This window comes from Bos indicus, chromosome 15, assembly GCF_029378745.1.
Source record: "Bos indicus isolate NIAB-ARS_2022 breed Sahiwal x Tharparkar chromosome 15, NIAB-ARS_B.indTharparkar_mat_pri_1.0, whole genome shotgun sequence".
Classification (NCBI taxonomy): Eukaryota; Metazoa; Chordata; class Mammalia; order Artiodactyla; family Bovidae; genus Bos; species Bos indicus.
This window is the reverse complement of record NC_091774.1, coordinates 9,612,397-9,632,352: the sequence shown is the minus strand read 5'-3', so window position 1 is coordinate 9,632,352 and position 19,956 is coordinate 9,612,397. Positions and strand designations below refer to the sequence as shown.

The 19,956-nt window shown below is 38.8% G+C and overlaps 1 protein-coding gene and 1 pseudogene across 2 annotated transcripts in view; both read left to right on the top strand.

The window, feature by feature from the left end:
• The window catches only part of CNTN5 (contactin 5), a 1,681,138-nt gene that overhangs the window by 1,209,606 nt on the left and 451,576 nt on the right, over positions 1 to 19,956 (top strand). The gene's annotated exons all lie outside the window — the stretch shown is intronic.
• LOC109568749 (small ribosomal subunit protein eS24 pseudogene) lies at positions 16,982 to 17,440 on the top strand (annotated as a pseudogene).

Here is a 19,956-nt window from a genome sequence, read left to right as displayed (position 1 = left end):
AGGGGAGCCTGGTGGGCTGCCATCTATGGGGTAGCACAGAGTCGGACATGACTGAAGCTACTTAGCAGGAGCACACGCTAGTAAAATAATGCTCAAAATTCTCCAAGCCAGGCTTCAGCAATACATGAACTGTGAACTTCCAGATGTTCAAGCTGGTTTTCGAAAAGGCAGAGGAAGCAGATATCAAATTGCCAGCATCTGCTGGATCATCGTAAAAGCAACAGAGTTCCAGAAAAACATCTATTTCTGCTTTATTGACTATGCCAAAGCCTTTGACTGTGTGGATCACAATAAACTGTGGAAAATTCTGAAATGTTGGGAATACCAGACCACCTGATCTGCCTCTTAAGAAACCTGTATGCAGGTCAGGAAGCAACAGTTAGAACTGGACATGGAACAAATGACTGGTTCCAAATAGGAAAAGGAGTACGTCAAGGCTGTATATTGTCACCCTGCTTATTTAACTTACATGCAGAGTACATCATGAGAAACTCTGGGCTGGAGGAATCACAAGCTGGAATCAAGATTGCCGGGAGAAATATTAATAACCTCAGATATGAAGATGACACCAACCTTATGGCAGAAAGTGAAGAACTAAAGAGTCTCTTGATGAAAGTGAAAGAGGATAATGAAAAAGTTGGCTTAAAGCTCAACATTGAGAAAACTAAGATCATGGCATCCAGCCCCATCACTTCATGGCAAATAGATGGGGAAACAGTGGAAAGAGTGGCAGACTTTATTTTTCTGGGCTCCAAAATCACTACAGATGGTGACTGCAGCCATGAAATTAAAAAACGCTTACTCCTTGGAAGGAAAGTTATGACCAACCTAGATAGTATATTCAAAAGCAGAGACATTACTTTGCCAACAAAGGTCCATCTAGTCAAGGCTATGGTTTTTCCAGTAGTCATGTATGGATATGAAAGTTGGACTATAAATAAAGCTGAGTGCTGAAGAATTGATGCTTTTGAACTGTGGTGTTGGAGAAGACTCTTGAGAGTCCCTTGGACTGCAAGAAGATCCAACTGGTCCATCCTAAAGGAGATCAGTCCTGGGTGTGCCTTCAAAGGACTGATGTTGAAGTTGAAACTCCAATACTTTGGCTACCTGATGCAGAGAGCTGACCCATTTGAAAAGACCCTGATGCTGGGAAAGACTGGAGGCAGGAGGAGAAGGGGACGACAGAGGATGAGATGGTTGGATGGCATCATCAACTCGATGGACATGGGTTTGGGTGAACTCCATGAGTTGGTGATGGACAGGGAGGCCTGGCGTCATGCGGTTTGTGGGGGTCACAAAGAGTCAGACCCGACTGAGCGACTGAACTGAACTGATGTAATAATACCATGCATTTGGATAAGACCTGAGATTGTTTACGCTGTTCTGCCTTCTTTTCACACAACAACCCTAAACATTACATTGACTTTCACAAAGGAGAGAAGCACATGTGGAGTCAGAATCCAAAAATTGATTCCACCTTCACTAGTGATTTAAAAGCTCAGTATTTATGATCAGCACTCTTGCATTTCTTTTATTTCATGGCCTAGGTGTAGCACTTAACTTTACCTTCTACTTTCCCTTGTCAAGCATTTATAGAATGATTAGTGTAATTTGTTTGCTGGTATTTAAATTCATTTGCCCCTCTGATTCTGTTGCTCTTGTTTGTCAAAACATCACTCCCATTGAACTCGTATACACTTAAGTTGTGACTGCTTTGGAACCTGAAAGCTATTAGAAAGTTACACTCATCAAGCATGCATGATCACCAGCTTCAACATTGTCCTTCAATCCTAGTAAGTTGACGTGGATGGTTAATTTGTATTTCTGGCAAAAGTTTTTGGAATCTTGTTTTCTCTTCTCAAACTGGAGAGCCTCCTTCTCTACCCACTGCTTTACAACACTATTTAAGTGTCAAGTTTATTTTCCTATGAACGGAAATTCAAATCTAACTACATCTCCATTTATACTGTTTTTCCCTTATTCTAATTCAGTAGAGATACTCCACTTTCCCTCCTCCTGCTAAAACCAGTTCCTCCCTATTAGGCTGTTGATTTTCATTCTCACTGGCCTTTTCAGAGCATACAACTTTGGCCTTTTCAGTCATTGTTTCTTATATAACTAAAATTATATCTTTAAATTAAAAAATATTTTTAGTCGTATTGTTTAATTTACTAAAGCAGTTGAAATTGTTGACTTTTTTTTACAAACTTATATATTATAAAAATTTGTTTGTGAAGTACTATATGAAAGGCTCAATAAAATTTTAAAATAAAAGTGTTATTTTAAAGCTTACATCTAAGTTAAAAGAAACAGGTGGAAAATACCTGCTAAATTTGAACTACATCATTCAATAACAGTCTTTTTAAGATTTTTGTCAGAAAAGTTGGAAAATTCACATTTGTTCTTTCTATAATTTATCTAAGGTTGTTGTTTTCTTGGTGATTGTCTACTAATTTTTACTTTTTAACATAGAAATATACCCTTATCAAAGGAATGTAGAGGTTTATAAGTGCTGATAAGAGGAGGGGAAAGCCAAACCTCTCTTCCATTCAATCTCATTCCTTAAAGCCAATTATCTAACTTCTCATATTTTTCTTCCCAAGGTTTTCATGTAAACTGTGCTTCTTGTTTAATCAAGTTTAGAGAATAGCTGTTCACTCCCCCATATGATATACACGTTTCTTCTATCCACCCACATATTATATTTATATAATACTTTTCTGTTCTTTCCTTTTTAATTTGACCATGTGCTTAAATCCCTACTATCCTTTTAACTCTTGGAAATAATTCTTGACTTTCTATTATACAAAGTTATAGTTTTACTCCTATTTTTCCTTTACCTTTTCTATGTTACTTTTATGTCCTTTCATCTGCCACTTTTACTCTGATATTCTCTTCTGTAAATGTAACCAAGAGTTCTAAACTTTCCCATAGACTGACTGTAAAAGCTGAAAATAAGTAGATGTTAACTTCATGGGAAATAGATGGGGAAACAGTGGAAACAGTGTCAGACTTTATTTTTGGGGGCTCCAAAATCACTGCAGATGGTGATTGTAGCCATGAAATTAAAAGACGCTTACTCCTTGGACATTTATGACCAACCTAGATATCATATTCAAAAGCAGAGACATTACTTTGCCAACAAAGGTCTGTCTAGTCAAGGCTATGGTTTTTCCAGTGGTCATGTATGGATGTGAGAGTTGGACTGTGAAGAAAGCTGAGCGCCAAAGAATTTATGCTTTTGAACTGTGGTGTTGGAGAAGACTCTTGAGAGTCCGTTGGACTGCAAGGAGATCCAACCAGTCCATTCTAAAGGAGATCAGTCCTGGGTGTTCTTTGGAAGGACTGGTTAGTTAGTTACTTAGTTCAGTCGCTCAGTCGTGTCCGACTCTGCGACCCCATGAAAGCTGAAACTCCAATACTTTGGCCACCTCATGTGAAGAGTTGACTCATTGGAAAAGACTCTGATGCTGGGAGGGATTGGGGGCAGGAAGAGAAGGGGACGACAGAGGATCAGATGGCTGGATGGCATCACTGACTCGATGGACATGAGTTTGGGTGAACTCCGGGAGATGGTGAGGGACAAGGAGGCCTGGCGTGCTGCGCTTCATGGGGTCACAAAGAGTCAGACATGACTGAGCAACTGAACTGAACAAATGAGTAGTAGACAATTAGCATTCAGTACCATATTGTTATAGATTTTAAAGCTATTTGTGGACACGTGTTCTCTCCTGGACGTGTTTTTCATGAGTGAACCTTTAAATTGATTATAACGAGGAAATAATACTGTGATACACTTTAAATGTTATTTCTCTTAAAATTTTGCTATACAAACACAATTCAGTTTCAATAATAGTGATGAAATATGAACATGATTCTCCACGATGCGAATGATGAATAAACTATTACTGTGGTTATGAAAGCCCATGAAGGAGGCGGTGATGTGAGCCACACTGCCACCTGTGTGCATGCCAGCCCTCCGCTCCTGCACTCGCCAGCAGCCCCCCAGCTGTGTCCTCTGGGACCACCAAGGAGGGGCATCCCTGGAGGCTGTGCTGCCTGCAGAGTGATGCTGGCACTGCCCAGCTGAGGGGGAACTCTGACGTCCTGGCGAGTTTGTGGCAAGGGGCTGGGTTCAAATGAAACATTCTGAACTCCCTGGGGATAAAAAAGAAAAGAAAGAAAGCCCGTGAAATGAGTATGAAATGAAGTGAGCTTAGGACGAAGCCTTGAATTATTCAAATTGCAATGGAAATATAAAGAATGAAAACCCTATAAAGGATAGCGAGTAGAGATGAGCACAGTAAGAGGAAAAACAGTAATGTAGTGTCAAGGAAATCAAGGAAAATGAGTATTTCAATGATAAGTGGGCATACAGCTCAAGTTGGTGGACTGGGTTCCTGTATTTGTCTCCTGTCTCTATTCTGAAACCCGGTAGAAATATTCATATCATCAATGAGGAGAGGTAGCATTTCATTAACAAATGAGACACATTGACATATTTTTGGAAGGATAAGGAAGGATGTGAGTTTAAGGATTAGTCGGGCTCGGTTTCTCAGTTGTGTCCGACTCTTTGCAACCCTATGGACTGTAGTCCACCAGACTCTTTTGTCCATGGGATTTCCCCCAACAAGAATACTGGAGGGGGTTGCCACTTCCTCCCTGGGGGGATCTTTCAGACCCAGGGATCAAACCTGCTTCTCCTGCATTGCAGGCAGATTCTTTACCACTGAGCCAACCTAGAGTAAAGTTTATGGGACCCAAAAAAAGGGCTAAAAGCCATGTACCCAGTGGAAACTTAAAAAAACTCTGAAATCAAAGTTAGCTAAGGGTGGACATAAGAAATGGTGCCAAACAAAGGAGGACTTGCAGTATGTATGTTAAACATCTGTATCATCTATCAATATTGGAATCCACTGTCTTCCCTGTCCCTACATTTGATAAGACCAAAAGGCTTGTCTCAATGACATGAGTGAACTTCCCAAGGAAAGCTAAAGTTGTTAATGTGAATTGTGGCACAGAATGCAAAACCTTCTCATTTTTGCACATGAATGTCTGCAGCCCAACACTCAGTTCCAGGCCTTCACATCAAAGCAGAACTGACTGTCGACCCACCTCTCACAGTCACCCCATCTGAGAAAGAAGCCAAGCTTACCACACTGGGAAACACACAACAGTGTCCAAGCTTCTTAGACACAGTATTTATATACATTGCTAAATGAACTCTTTCTATTAAAACTTACCGAGCTCACTGAAGGGATATAGAGTTTATATCAATATAATAGGCAAAAAAAAAAAAAAAACAAGAAATATTTAATATCATTTCTGGTGGCTCAGATGGCAAAGAATCTGCCTGGAGTGTAGAAGTCTAAGGTTCAGTCCCTGGGTAAAAAGGATATGCTGGAGAAGGGAATAGCTTCCCACTCCATTATTCTTGCCTGGAGAATGCCATGGACAGAGGAACCTGGCAGGCTACAGTTCATGGGGTCACAAAGAGTCTGATATGACTGAGCAACTAACAATTTCGTTTTCACAGAAAGGCATTCAATAGTTTGGAATTGTTCTTAATTCAAAAGACTTTTACATTACTATTTGATCTCTCTTCAAAATAGTAATTGAAGAGTGTGTTGGTAAGAAGGACATATTCTTGAATGACTTCCCAAGTAGGTGGCTTATATTAAACAGTTAGTCTGAAAATAAAAATAGAATATGATCATGAATGATTCCATTTTTGCATCACAGTCAGCTGCAATTCCTGCTGGGTTTTACAAACCTCTCACTGCAGAGACAGGCATTATAATGGATATTTCTGAAAACTTGGCAAACATCTCTGCAGGGGTTTGAATATAAAAATTACCTTTAATCTGCTGTGACCATAGAGTTAGCTATAAAAATCATTTCAGAACATTGTGTTTTTGCATGTCTCAGAAAAAAAAAGGAAGATCTTTCTAAAAATAACAGACACTATATACATAGGCAAATTATTTCCTTTTAGGTAAAAATAAAGCTTTATAAACTGTTATAAAATATATTATCTTGGCTTGGAACAAAATGTGTTTATAGATAGTTTATATGAAATGTATTCCAGACAGCAGTAGTGTGGGTTGGGGTGGGGTTGAGGAATGAAATAGTGAAAAGGGGGGTTGCATTATGGAGATGACCACTTTGACAGGCAGCTGAAGCTTGGTCCCACAGTACCAGAACCTTATGAGATGCATTCAGGATAGTCTTGTTGGCAGACATATCAATGGGCTTCCATCCCTAAAGGTGACTCCACAGGCAGTTCATTCCCATGTGTATTTACAGAATGCTCTCCAGTTGCAACTAAGTGAAACTGGTTGTGTCTCCACAGACCTGGCTGCAGTGGCACTTGCAGGGAGTAAAAATTCTGGCCAAGGTCATTTAGACATGCAAAAATGATCCAGAATATACAGGGGGAAACTTTAGAAGATAGCAAGTACATGAGTGACATGATCAGATTTTCCTCTGCTGGTGCTGTGAAAAATTATCTTCATACATTCACAAATCTGTTGCACACCTAGTGTGTGTCAGATAATTTGTTACACAGTGGGGATGTAATGGAGGGCAAAACAAATGCAGTAATTGTCCTTAGGTAGCTTATAATATAACACAAGGGGCGATAGTACCCTAAGTACTGAGTATAACTGTGCATCATAGTATCTGCCTGCCCTGGTGCAGTGCTCCAAGGAGCACCCTCACAGATCATTGCATTGTAAACAAGACAGACAAATGTAGCATCAAAGGCATTTATAAGTAATACAGAATTTTGCTAATGATTTGGAGGATAATTAAGAAAGAGACAACATTCTGCAAAGCATACAAAACTTTATTAATCACCCCCCTTTAACCACTTTTCTCTTTTGACAGCCTTTTATTCATACAACTCCTGTATCTCTCCCTTGATACGACACACTTCTGCCTCCCCTACACTATTATCTCTGGTCTTCTTTCAAGGTCTCACTATCTCTGCCTCATGTATGACAAGCTCAAACTTTAATTTCTATGGTCATTCAAGTTCTCAGCCTAGTTCTAAAGATGTTTTTTCAGTTTGTCTTATGTTTATTCAATCAACATTTTTTAATTTTATTCAATCAACATTTACAATTAATTGGTACATGTGAGGCATTGTTCTAAAAACTTTATAAGTATTAACATGAAAGGATGGAAAAAATATACAAGCAAGCATGAATTAAAAACAAAAGTTTAGATCAATCTACTGATATCATACGTGATACTAAATGTATTTCTAGGTAGAGAGAGGAACATTACGTTGTGATAATAGGTTCACTAGAGCAAAGCATCTTCCCACAATCCACAGTGTACAACACTGGGCTCCTCATGCCTCTTCTGCTCCAGATAGAATCTTCACCTATAAGGTTGAATTCCTTCCTAAGGTAGGTCTGAAGGAATTTCTTCAGACCCTTCCCCAGGGCTATAGTGGCTCCAAAGTGGTACAGAGAGGATGAAAAAAAGAAAAGAGAGAAAAATATCAATAAAAAATAGTCCTTGGGTTCTTTTGCCACCCCTCAAGTCGGATGTTACTGAAGAGAGAATAATTAAGGAAGTAGCATGGATAATGAGTTAAGATATAGTCATAATGGATGCAGAAAGAGTGTGGCCTTTATTAGAGAATTCATCAGTTGTCACAGTGGGGAGAAAAGTAAAAAGTCTGTAGATGCAGATAACCTAATATTTGGTGGTGGTAGAAACTCTGATGGCATTTAAAAAAAAAAATAAACTACAGGCAAAGTCATGAGCCAAGGATGTATGTGTAGACATCAGGTTTACTTGTAGAGCAAGAATTGTGTCAATGAGAAAATTATGCACAGAATTACATGCTTACATAATTTATGAATCAACCACATTAATTTACTGCTGAATAAGGCAGGTCTTAAAAGTAGTGGAAAAATATTGAAAAATGGCATAAGCTTGAAGATTGTGGTAGGTTGCATAATGGCCCCAAGCCATCCATTTCCTAATTCCTGGAATCTTTGAATGTTACCTTATATAGTAAAGGGATTTTTGCAGATGTGGTTAAGGGTCTTAATTCAGGAACACAGAAAACTATACAAAGACCAAAGAGAAGACTGAAGCAATTTACTTTTATTACTTATTGTGTGAAATATCCATGGCTATTTTAGCAGTATATTGAAGCTGTCTTGTCCCTGCTTGCAAGAGTTGGTTGTGTGCCTCTCTTCATCTCTTGGTAGACTGAGATCAACCATAATGGGAGTAACTACAACATAAAAAATCCAAAGGCTACGTATCAGAGTTCTTACATAAGTGTGTGCTAAGTGGCTTCAGTCATGTCTGACTGTATGACCCAATGAACTGTAGCCTCCCAGGCTACTCCATCCATGGAATTCTCCAGGCAAGAATACTGGAGTGGATTGCCATATCCTTTTCCAGGGGATCTTCCCAACCCAGAGATTGAACCCATGTCTCCTTTGTCTACTGCACTTGCAAGAGGCTCTTTACCATTAGCACCAACTGAGAAGCCTATCAGAGTTCTTACCATTCTACAACCAGAGAGAACTGGTTGTTAACACTCTGCTGGTAATTCAGCACTTAAGGTCACAGTCATTGAATCAGAAATAACAACCTTTGTTGGACTAAACATCAGTTAAAATGTACCCCTGTTCCACTCCAACCTTCTGTGTTGGTTTTGCTCCAGATAAAGTACAGACGGAAGGGATCCTGTGCTACTCTCCCTTTCAAACACCTGAATTGGTTTTGCCACTCAAACAAGAGATTCAGCATAGTCATTCTTATTTCCTGATCAGCCCATTTATCCCAATAAACTATGGTAATCAGAATGGACTTGAGTATTCTTAGTTTATCTCTTTTTCTCTTCTAGATTATGTTCAGTTCAGTCCCTCAGTCATGTCCGACTTTTTGTGACCCCATGGACTGCAGCATGTCAGGCTTCCCTGTCCATCACCAAATCCCAAAGCTTACTCAAACTCACGTCCATCGAGTCGGTGATGCCATCGAACAATCTCATTCTCTGTCATCGTTTTTCCTTTCCACCTTCAATCTTTCCCAGCACCAGGGTCTTTTCCAATGAGTCAGTTCTTCGTATCAGGTGGCCAAAGTATTGGAGTTTCAGCTTCAGCATCAGTCCTTCCAATGAATATTCAGGACTGATTTCCTTCAGGATGGACTGGTTCAATCTTGCAGTCCAAGGGACTCTCAAGAGTCTTCTCTAACATCACAGTTCAAAAGCATCAATTCTTCAGTGCTCAGCTTTCTTTATAGTCCAACTCTCACATCCATACATGACTACTGGAAAAACCACAGCTTTGACCAGATGGACTTTTGGTGGAAAGGAATGTCTCTGCTTTTACATATGCTGTCTAGGTTGGTCATAACTTTTCTTCCAAGGAGAAAGTGTCTTTTAATTTCATAGCTGCAATCACCATCTGCAGTCATTTTGGAGCCCCCCAAAATAAACTATGTCACTGTTCCCATTGTTTCCCCATCTATTTGCATGAAGCGATAGGACCAGATGCCATGATCTTAGTTCTCTGAATTTTGCTTTTAAGCCAACATTGTCACTCTCCTCTTTCACTTTCATCAAGAGGCTTTCTAATTCTTCTTTGCTTTCTGCCATAAGGGAGGTGGTATCTGCATATCTGAGGTTATTTATATTTCTCCTGGCAATCTTATTTCCATCTTGTGCTTCATCCAGCCCAGCATTTCTAGTGGTGTACTCTGCCTATATGTTACATAAGCAGGGTGACAACAGTCAGTCTTGACGTATTCCTTTTACTGATTTCGAACCAATCTGTTGTTCCATGTTACATTCTAACTGGGGCTTCTTGACCTGCATACAGATTTCTCAGGAGGCAGGTCAGGTGGTCTGGTATTCCCATCTCTTTAAGAATTTTCAATAGTTTGTTGTGATCCACACAGTCAAAGGCTTTGGCATAGTCAGTAAAGCAGGAGTAGATGTTTTTCTGGAACTCTCTTGATTTTTCGAAGATCCAGTGGATGTTGGCAATTTGATCTCTGGTTCCTCTGCCTTTTGTAAATCCAGCTTGAACATCTGTAAATTCATGGTTCGCATACTATTGCAACCTGGCTTAGAGGATTTGGGGCATTACTTTGCTAACGTGTGAAATGAGCGCAATGTGCAGTAGTTTGAGCATTCTTCACATTAGCTTTCTTTGGGATAGGAATGAAAACTGACCTTTTCCAGCCCTGTGGTCACTGCTGAGTTTTCCAAATTTGCTGGCATATTGAGTGCAGCACTTTCACAGCATCATCTTTCAGGATTTGAAATAGCTCAACTGGAATTCCATCACCACCAAGAGCTTTGCTCGTAGTGATGCTTTCTAAGGCCCACTTGACTTCACATTCCAGGATGTCTGGCTCTAGGTGAATGATCACACCATCAAGATTTTCTGGGTCATGAAGATATTTTTTATATAGTTCTTCTGTGTATTCTTGTCACCTCTTCTTAATATCATCTGATTCTGTTAGGTCCATATCATTTCTGTCCTTTATTGTGCCCATCTTTGCATGAAACATAAAGATGGTATCTCTAATTTTCTTGAAGAGATCTCTATTCTTTCCCATTCTGTTATTTTCTTCTATTTCTTTGCATTGATCACTGAGGAAGGCTTTCTTATCTCTCCTTGCTATTCTTTGGAACTCTGCATTCAAATGGGTATATCTTTCCTTTTCTCCTTTGCCTTTTGCATCTTTTCTTTTCTCAACTAGTTGTAAGCCCTCCTCAGACAACCATTTTGCCATTTTGCATTCCTTTTTTTTTGGAATGGTCTTTGATCACTGCTTCCTGTACCATGTCATAAACTTTCATCCATAGTTCTTCAGGCACTCTGTCTGTAAGATCTAATCCCCTGAATGTATTTGTCACTTCCACTGTATAATTATAAGGGATTGGATTTAGGTCATACCTGAATGGTCTGGTGGTTTTCCCTACTTTCTTCAATTTAAGTCTGAATTTGGCTATAAGAATTTGGTTATCTGAGCCACATTCAGCTCCCAGTCTTGTTTTTGCTGACTCTATAGAGCATCTCCATCTTTGGCCACAAAGAATATAATCAATCTGATTTCAGTGTTGACCATCTGGTGATGAACATGTGTAGTGTTTTCTCTTGTGTTGTTGGAAGAGGGTGTGTGCTATGATCAATGCGTTCTCTCAACAAAACTCTGTTAGCCTTTGACCTGCTTCTTTTTGTATTCCGAGGCCAAATTTTCTTGTTTCTCCAGGTATCTCTTAACTTTCTACTTTTGCATTCCAGTCCCCTATAATGAAAAGGACATCATTTTTGCTTGTTAGTTCTAGAAGGTCTTGTAGGTCTTCATAGAACTGTTCTACTTCAGCTTCTTCACCATTACTGGTTGGGGTGTAGACTTGGATTACTGTGATATTGAATGGTTTGCCTTGGAAACAAACAGAGATCATTCTGTCATTTTTGAGATTGCACCCAAGTACTGCATTTCAGATTCTTTTGTTGACTATGATGGCTACTCCATTTCTTCTAAGTGATTCTTGCCCACAGTGGTAGACACAATGGTCATCTGAGTTAAATTCACCCATTCTAGTCCATTTTAGTTTGCTGCTTCCTAAAATGTCAATGTTCAGTCTTGCCATCTCCTGTTTGACCACTTCCAATTTGCCTTGAATCATGGGCCTAACATTTCAGGTTCCTATGCAATATTGCTCTTTACAGCATTGGATTTTACTTCCATCACCAGTCACATCCACAACTGGGTTTTGTTTTTTCTTTGGCTCCATCCCTTCATTCTTTCTGGAGTTATTTCTCCACTGATTTCCAGTAGCATATTGGGCACCTACCAACCAGGGGAATTCATGATTCTGTGTCCTATCTTTCTTCCTTGTCATACTTTTCATGGAATTCTCAAGGCAAGAATACTGCAGTGGTTTGCCATTCCTTTCTCCAGTGGACCCCCTTTTGTCAGAACTCTTCACCATGACCTGTCCATCTTGAGTGGTCCTACAAGGCATGGCTCATAGTTTCACTGAGTTAGACAAGGCTGTGTTCCCTGTGATCAGATTGGTTAAGTTTCTGTGATTGTGGTTTTCATTCTGTTTGCCCTCTGATGGAGAAGGAGAAGAAACTTATGGAAGCTTCCTGATGGGAGAGACTGACTGAGGGGGAAACAGGGTCTTGTTCTGATGGGCGGGGGCCATGCTCAGTAAATCTTTAATCCAATTTTCTGTCGATGGGTGTGCCTGTGTTCCCTCCCTTTTTTTTGACCTGAGGCCAAATCATGGTGGAGGTAATGAAGATAATGGTGACCTCCTTCAAAAGGTCCTATTCAAGCACTGCCGCACTCAGTGCCCCCGACTCTGCAGCAGGCCACCGCTGACTCATGTCTCTGCCAGAGACTCTTGGACATTCATGAGCAAGTCTGGGTCAGTCTCTTGTGGGGTCACAATTCCTTTCTCCTGGATCCTGGTGTGCACAAGGTTTTGGTTTTGCCCTCGCAGCATCTGTTTCCCAGTCCTGTGTAAGTTCTAGAGGCTCTGTGGTGGGGTTAATGGCAACCTCCCCCAACAGGGCTTATGCCATACCCAAGTCTGCTGCACCCAGAGCCCCTTCTCCTGCAGCAGCCACTGCTGTCCTGTACCTCTGCAGGAGACACTGAGACATTTTTTGCTCAGTCTCTGTGGGGTATCTAGGTCCTGGTGCACACAAGGTTTGTTTGAGCCCTCCTAGCATCTCTGGATGGTATGGGGTTTGATTCTAAATGCAATTTCGCCCCTCCTACCATCTTTCTGGGGCTTCTCCTTTGCCCTTGGACGTAGGGTATCTTTACTTCCCTGATAGCTCTGTTGGTAAAGAATCCTCCTGCAAAGCAGGAGACCCCTGTTCAATTCCTAGGTTAGGAAGATCCGCTGGAGGAGGCATAGGCTACCCACTCCAGTATTCTTGGGCTCCCTTGTGACTCAGTTGGTAAAGAATCTGCCTGCAATGCAGAAGACCTGGGTTCGATCCCTGGGTTGGGAAGATCCCCTGGAGAAGGGAAAGGCTATACCCGCTCCAGTATACCAGGCTGTACATACTAGTACTAGATTCTGTACTGGGTATTAAATGTTTTACCCTAAACCCAGGAGACTTTTTCTTCTTCTAATCCTTTTTTCAGAGTTTTCAACTTATGGATAGTTTCAAGGAACTTGGAAACTTGTGACCAGAGCACTCTTACTGGAGGATATTTATTTATTTTAAAGAAGCTGAATAGTATTAAGTTTTTATGTCAAGTTCTGCAGGAATATAAGATACTAATTTGGCTTTCATTAATCCTTTATTTATTTTTCTATATCTCTGTCTGGAAAGGTTATTATCTTGATATGCTATAAGTTAACTAAAACCATCAAGAATCATTGGGTGATTTCTGAATAATTTTCTCAGATGTCCTTGCCAGTCAGTCATTGCATACAATTAAATTTATCCTCAAGCAGATTTATGAAAACAATTTGAACTTCTATCAATGGAAACAAAAAATTGTATCAAAGAAAATAATGTGCATTTTTTATTAAATCCTTTAATATGTCTTAGAAACTTTGAAGAATTATTTAATAAGTGCTTACAAATAATAAGATAAATTGCTTAAATACGAATCTAATTTAGACTTTTTCTGGTTGCCTATATGTAAACTTGATACTGTCATTTAGGAATTAAAAGTCCAAAGGATGTAAACTTCTGATAACTGGCATCATAATGGTGAATATAGCATTCTTAACATAAGTAAAGAACTAAGAACTTTGAGTTAGTCTTTGAATGGAAAATGTAATTCACTACCTTTAATCTGACTTCCTTTTCTATTATCAGACTAGTCTACTCACTGTCTCCATGCTATATTTCCTCATGCTGCTGCTGCTAAGTCACTTCAGTCATGTCCGACTCTGTGCAACCCCATAGACGGCAGCCCACCAGGCTCCCCTGTCCCTGGGATTCTCCAGGCAAGAACACTGGAGTGGGTTGCCATTTCCTTCTCCAATGCATGAAAGTGAAAAATGAAAGTGAAGTCGCTCAGTCATGTCCAACCCTTAGCGACCCCACAGACTGCAGCCTACCATGCTCCTCCGTCCATGGGACTTTCCAGGCAAGAGTACTGGAGTGGGGTGCCATTGCCTTCTCCGATATTTCCTCATAGTCTCCTTATAAATGTATCTCATAGTCTGCAATCTGGCACTGAACCTCAACAAACCACTCAAGGTGTTTTCTCAAAATTTGTCAAGTTTCTGTTTGTCAGACACACCAGATTTTTCTCAGTCTTCATCATTCTTGACCTATAAAAATCAGTTTAAGTCTGAAAATATTTTCTTTCTTTTCTTTTTTTTTTCAATTTACCTGGCTGCAGATGTTCCTGTGGGCTTCCTTGGTGTCTCACCATAAAGAATCAGCCTGCAATGCAGGAGACACGGGAGATGTGGGTTCAATCCCTGGGTTGGGAAGATCCTCTGGAGAAGGAAATGGCAACCTACTCCAGTGTTCTTGCCTGGCAAATCCCATGGACAGAGGAGCCTAGTTGGCCACAGTCCATGGGGTTACAAAGAATCAGACATGACTGAAGTGACTAAGCACAGCATACACAGATGCTCTTGAACAGGTTCATCTGTACTTTTCACTGTGTCTCTTCAATCTACTCCCTAAATCAATCATTCCATTTACCTACTGGTCTGGATATGTATTTACCCATTTGTCTGGCTTGTTTACACTTGGGATGTTTTTCCTGAAGGACTTAAGGAGGCTTATCATTCCAAGTGGGGTGTTTCCTCAGGATTCTACTCCTATGCCCCATCTATATTTCTAAATATTCATCTTTATTGGGCACTTCTATTTCTTTTTTCAGTTTAAAATTTCCTACAAACCAACTTCTTCAACTGATATCTGTTGTTAGAGATCACTTTTCTTCTAAAACACATAATGCGCATATTTCTGGATCAATCAGAATGCTTCTAATCTCATGTTTCATTGTTGTTTAGTCTCTAAGCCATGTCCTACTCTTTTGCCACCCATGGACTACAGCCGATCAGGCTCCTCTGTCCACCAGATTTCCCAGGAAAGAATACTGGAGTGAGTTGTCATTTCCTTCTCCAGTGGAACCTTCTGACCCATTGCAGGTGGATTCTTTATCAAGGAAGCCTGCCCATTTTCATGACTTCATACATATTCCATAGGTTTGGTAAGCCCTGTGAAATCTATTGCAATTTGAAATTCTGCAATTTCATTCTTCTTTGCACTTCTAATTACAACAATCTTTGCCTCTTGCCTAGATCAGTGGATTTCAAATACCGTTTTCTGAAGTTCAGAGTAGGTGAATAATTTTCTTATTCAAAATTCACTTTCCAGAGTATGTCTATGTTCTAGGCTATAGAAGATAAAAATGATCTCAGGTACAATACCAGTGAACTAGCTATAACACCACCTATTTTACTATCACTCAAGGAAGCTAACAGAAAACAAGTTCATAAGAGTGGCATCATTAAAGAGAATTAAACTAGAATGTATTTTTTTTTAATTTTGTTTAAAGTAAATCAGTCACAAAGCCAGTTTTGATTTTCCACCTACTTTATGATGGAACAAGAAACTTAACCTGCATGTGCTTCTATTTATTCATCTGAACAAAGGGATAGTATGGATATTTGTCTCCTGGGGTTATTGTGAGTATTAAATGCATTAATAAACACAAATCAATTAGAACAATGCCTGATATATAGTTAGCTTTAGTAAAAATTAGCTATTCACACAGTATTTACAACACAAGTGTCACTGCATTTAACTAGTGTGTGGGTAATTACAGTAAGAAACTACTTTCCTAGACTATTACTATATTGTTTGTTGCTTCTGCTGTTATGTGCTGTGTAAATTCAAACTCCTCTGTTCAGAATTGAAGTTTTAATAGAGGTTGGGGTGAAGGGTAGTAGCACTGGAAGAAGTTGTATATTCCATCACTTGTCTTCACTGATATTATCCAATCAAAAAATACTGCAGAATTTTCTGACTCAATTCCTTCTCTTTTGGTTCTCTCTTCTGAGATACTAACTCTACTTTAATTCCTAACTCTGCTGCAAATGTTTGAATGACTTGCTTAAAATCACACAGCTTGTTCATTGCAATAAAGAGAATAAAGTCTACCATATAATAAGTATGGTTTGGATTTTATTGTAAAAGCATTTTCTGTTTGTCCATATTGAAATCCATCTGCCACATTCATAATACCCACCCACAACTTTATGACATTGTCATGCAAATTGTATTTGTCAGCTCGATATTTCACTATCCAGTAGAGCTCAGTGTCATCTAAAAATTTGGAGATTTTATTATTTCCACAGTAGAATACTTCTTATACTAAGATAATTTACAAAATTATCAACAAATTGCAGGTCCAAGTCACCCCCATAGGACTATTCCACTTTGCCAACATGTTGCTTCCTCTACTTAAGGTATTTCACAACAAAATATTTTTCCTTCATGTTATTTCTATTCACTATCTGTTTAATTTCAAATAACATTTTTCATTAAAATTATCAAAAGCTTTTGGAAATCTATAAAATTACATTTAATAGACAAGCGTTTAATACTGTGATCCTTAAACACTTGAATGAGAATAGTCTAGGGTGCATGTAAAAAACAGAATTATTGTCTACACTGAAGAGCTACTCAGAGTGGTCCTGAAAACCAGAGTTTTTAACTCCAAAAAATGTAGGGAAAATACATGATCAATCCAAAATTCTTTGTCAAGATGCAAGGAGTATTTCTGCTCCCCTCCCTCCCCTAAGAACCCCAGTAACCCTCTCTCAAGTGAAGCTGCTAGGAATAATTAAAGACAAATGGTCTCTCTCCCTAAGATGTAAAAACACTTCCTTTCTCAGGTCCAGTGAGTCATAAGGCCCTCCCAGAACCATAGTCAGCTATTAGACCATGCAGTATCTTTAAGAATCAAGACTGGAGCCACCATCATGAATAACACAGTAAATATACATACCAGGAAGTTAATGGTCAACAGACTACTTCAGTGGAAAAAATGGTCATTGATGTCCTTCACCCTGGAAAGGCAACAATACCTAAGCCAAAAATTTTTGGAAAAACCAGCCAAAATGTACAAGATCACACCAGACGTCATTTTTGTTTTTGGATTCAGAACTCGTTTTGGTGGGAGCAGGACAGCTGGCTTTGAAATGATTTGCAGTTCCTTGAATTACATGAGGAAGATTGAGCCCAAACACAGGTTTGTAAGACATGGCCTGTTTGAGGACAAGACCTCAAGACAACATCAAAAGGAATGTAAAAACAGATTGAAGAAAGTCAGAGGGGCTACAAAGGTCAACGACAATGCTGACAAAAAGGAGTATAGATTCTACAGTGCCTATGTCTGTGGTGATGAAAGAGGTAGTTTAAGATCTTATATGCAAGTTTAGATTGTGAAATTTAGATCAATATGCTGCTTTTAGTGGAGTATCCTCATAAATGAGTTGCCATGGGTGCCATAAGCCTATTCACTTTATATAGACAATTTTCCTAGCAGTTTCTAGGTGGCTCAGTGGTTGAGAATCCACTTGTCTATACAGGAGATGCAGGAGACATGGGTTCATTTCCTAGGTTGGGAGGATCATGTGGAGAAGGAAATAGCAATCCAATACAGTATTCTTGCATAAAGAATCCTGTGGACAGAGAAGCCTGGTGGATTATAGTCCATGGGGACCCAAAGAATAGGATACAACTGAGTGACTGAGCACACACGCATGCCTAGTACTAACAAGATTCCTATTTTCCTATGCTTGTCATTTTTCCTTCTTTTACCTTGCACTGCTGTTCTTAATATGATCTATCTGATTTTTCTCTGAGCATCAAATAAAGTATTTAAGAATAACCTTAAGTCTCCCTATGAATCATTTTAAATGATTTCCTTTCATTTTTTTCCCTCCTGAACTAATTCTCACATTTTGTCTCAGTTAATTTGTCTAAAATTGAGTAACTCTATGGTGGATATTTTAAGGTTTCCCTTATCCTTCAAGGTGATTGAATTTGCATCCTTATTTGTATCTTTATTGAATTTTATTATTATTTTCTTATCATTTTTATTCTCCAGTGCTAAAAATCATATCCAGGTTATTGAGTGCTCTAAAACTACTTCTTCTGGAAAGTCATTTGTAATATTTATAAGTGTTTCTTCCATAGTTCACCCCAATGAGATATTGGGAAATTTATCATAAAATAAGACTGATTTTTTAAAAAAGAAAACCACATACTGAAACTCATATATTCAAATGAGTACTGTGTTCTTCAAAGTAGAAATACTGGGAAGAAATGTACTTACACCAATATAATCTTGCCTTTATACAGAATATTTTAAAGCTGAATGATTCTTTTTGCTATTTTATAACCCTTGTCTCTTGGTGCTGTGGAAGGGAGATAGCAGCTGCATAAGTGGAAGGCTTGAAAATGATTAGCGACCTCGTATGCATCAGGCACCTTGCCGAAAGCATCTCATACGTTCTCTCATTGAGTCCTCACAACAAAACAGCGTTTGAGTTTATCTTTCTTTCACTGTTAAAAAATCTGCCATACAGAAAGAGGCAGCAAGTCCTCTTAACCTTATAAGTGTGTGACTCTAAAATGTATCCTGCTAAATGTTATACTTTATTGCTCAGTGATCACCTGGTTAAGGGACTCTCCCAAGGTCATAGTGTTTTCCCCCGGTGTCTTTATGCTTCCCTTATGATCTCAATGCCAAACTGGGGTCTTAGATTACTTCATCAATACTACCTGAAATAAAATTTAAAGAGTATGGTTAGAGATGATCATCCATATGAGTAGCCTACCTATCATTGCAGCAGTCTGCTTCTTTCCAATTTCATCCCTGTAGATGATGTGAAGATTTTTTTCTCCGTTCATCAAGTTTATGAAATTAGATAGCAAGAATGGAGTAACTCATTTAAGTAAAATTGGGGTTATGCACATCTTTGGGAGTGACAGAATTCATCTATAGAGAATCTAAAGGTTGCCCGCTATATTGTGTGTTAATTATCTGTCAAAATATCTGTCAAGAGAATACATAGCCTAATTTTCTTAATAATTAGTAGGTTTTTCCTAATATTATAGCACACTCTTTTCTTTAATGGTAAGTTCTTTTTCAAATTTCACAGTGTTAAAAAAATAACTACAAAGGAAAAGAAAATTAAAATTGCACCAAATCCAGGATTTTAAAAATATCTGTGTCACTGGTTTAATAAATAAAGCCAACATAAAGAATTATTTTACTGTCATCCTGACAACTCGATGATCAATATATATAGTACAAATTTTATAGATAGCCAACGTGAGAATTAGTCCTATGCATCACAAGTAGTATCTATGTGTCACCACTGTCACAGGTTCTTTTGATTTTGCTTTTGTTTAAATAAAAGACATGTCCTCAAGTAGTTTTCAGAGCATTTGAAATTCATAAGTGAGTGCAAGCAGAAAACAAGTTACAAAAAATTTAAAAAAAGAAAACATTGGGAACAATTTTGAGGATCTAACCTCAGAAATGGATTCTCAGATAGATCTGGTCAAACACAGACCCACTATCTACAACTTTATACTTGTGCCATAATACTTAAACCACTTCAGCTAAATTTTACTAAACAAACAATCATTTAAGTGAATAAGAAATCTGTTTTAAAAAAATCAGATGCCACAGAGAAAATCAGAGATCAGTCCTTTTTGCTTTTTTATATACTGGCTAAGTCATATAATTTTGCTTTTAATATCTTCCTGAGATAACTTCCCAGGAAAAAATGAGTAGGGATTATTTGGGAAGAGAGCTGGATAGGATGTGAAGGATAACAGAAGGGAATTTGGCATCACTTTTAAAAATGGGGTCAGACAGACAGCTATTGAGGCAGACTTAATTATTTTGTATTCCCAAATCTGCCTCATTTTAATTGTGACT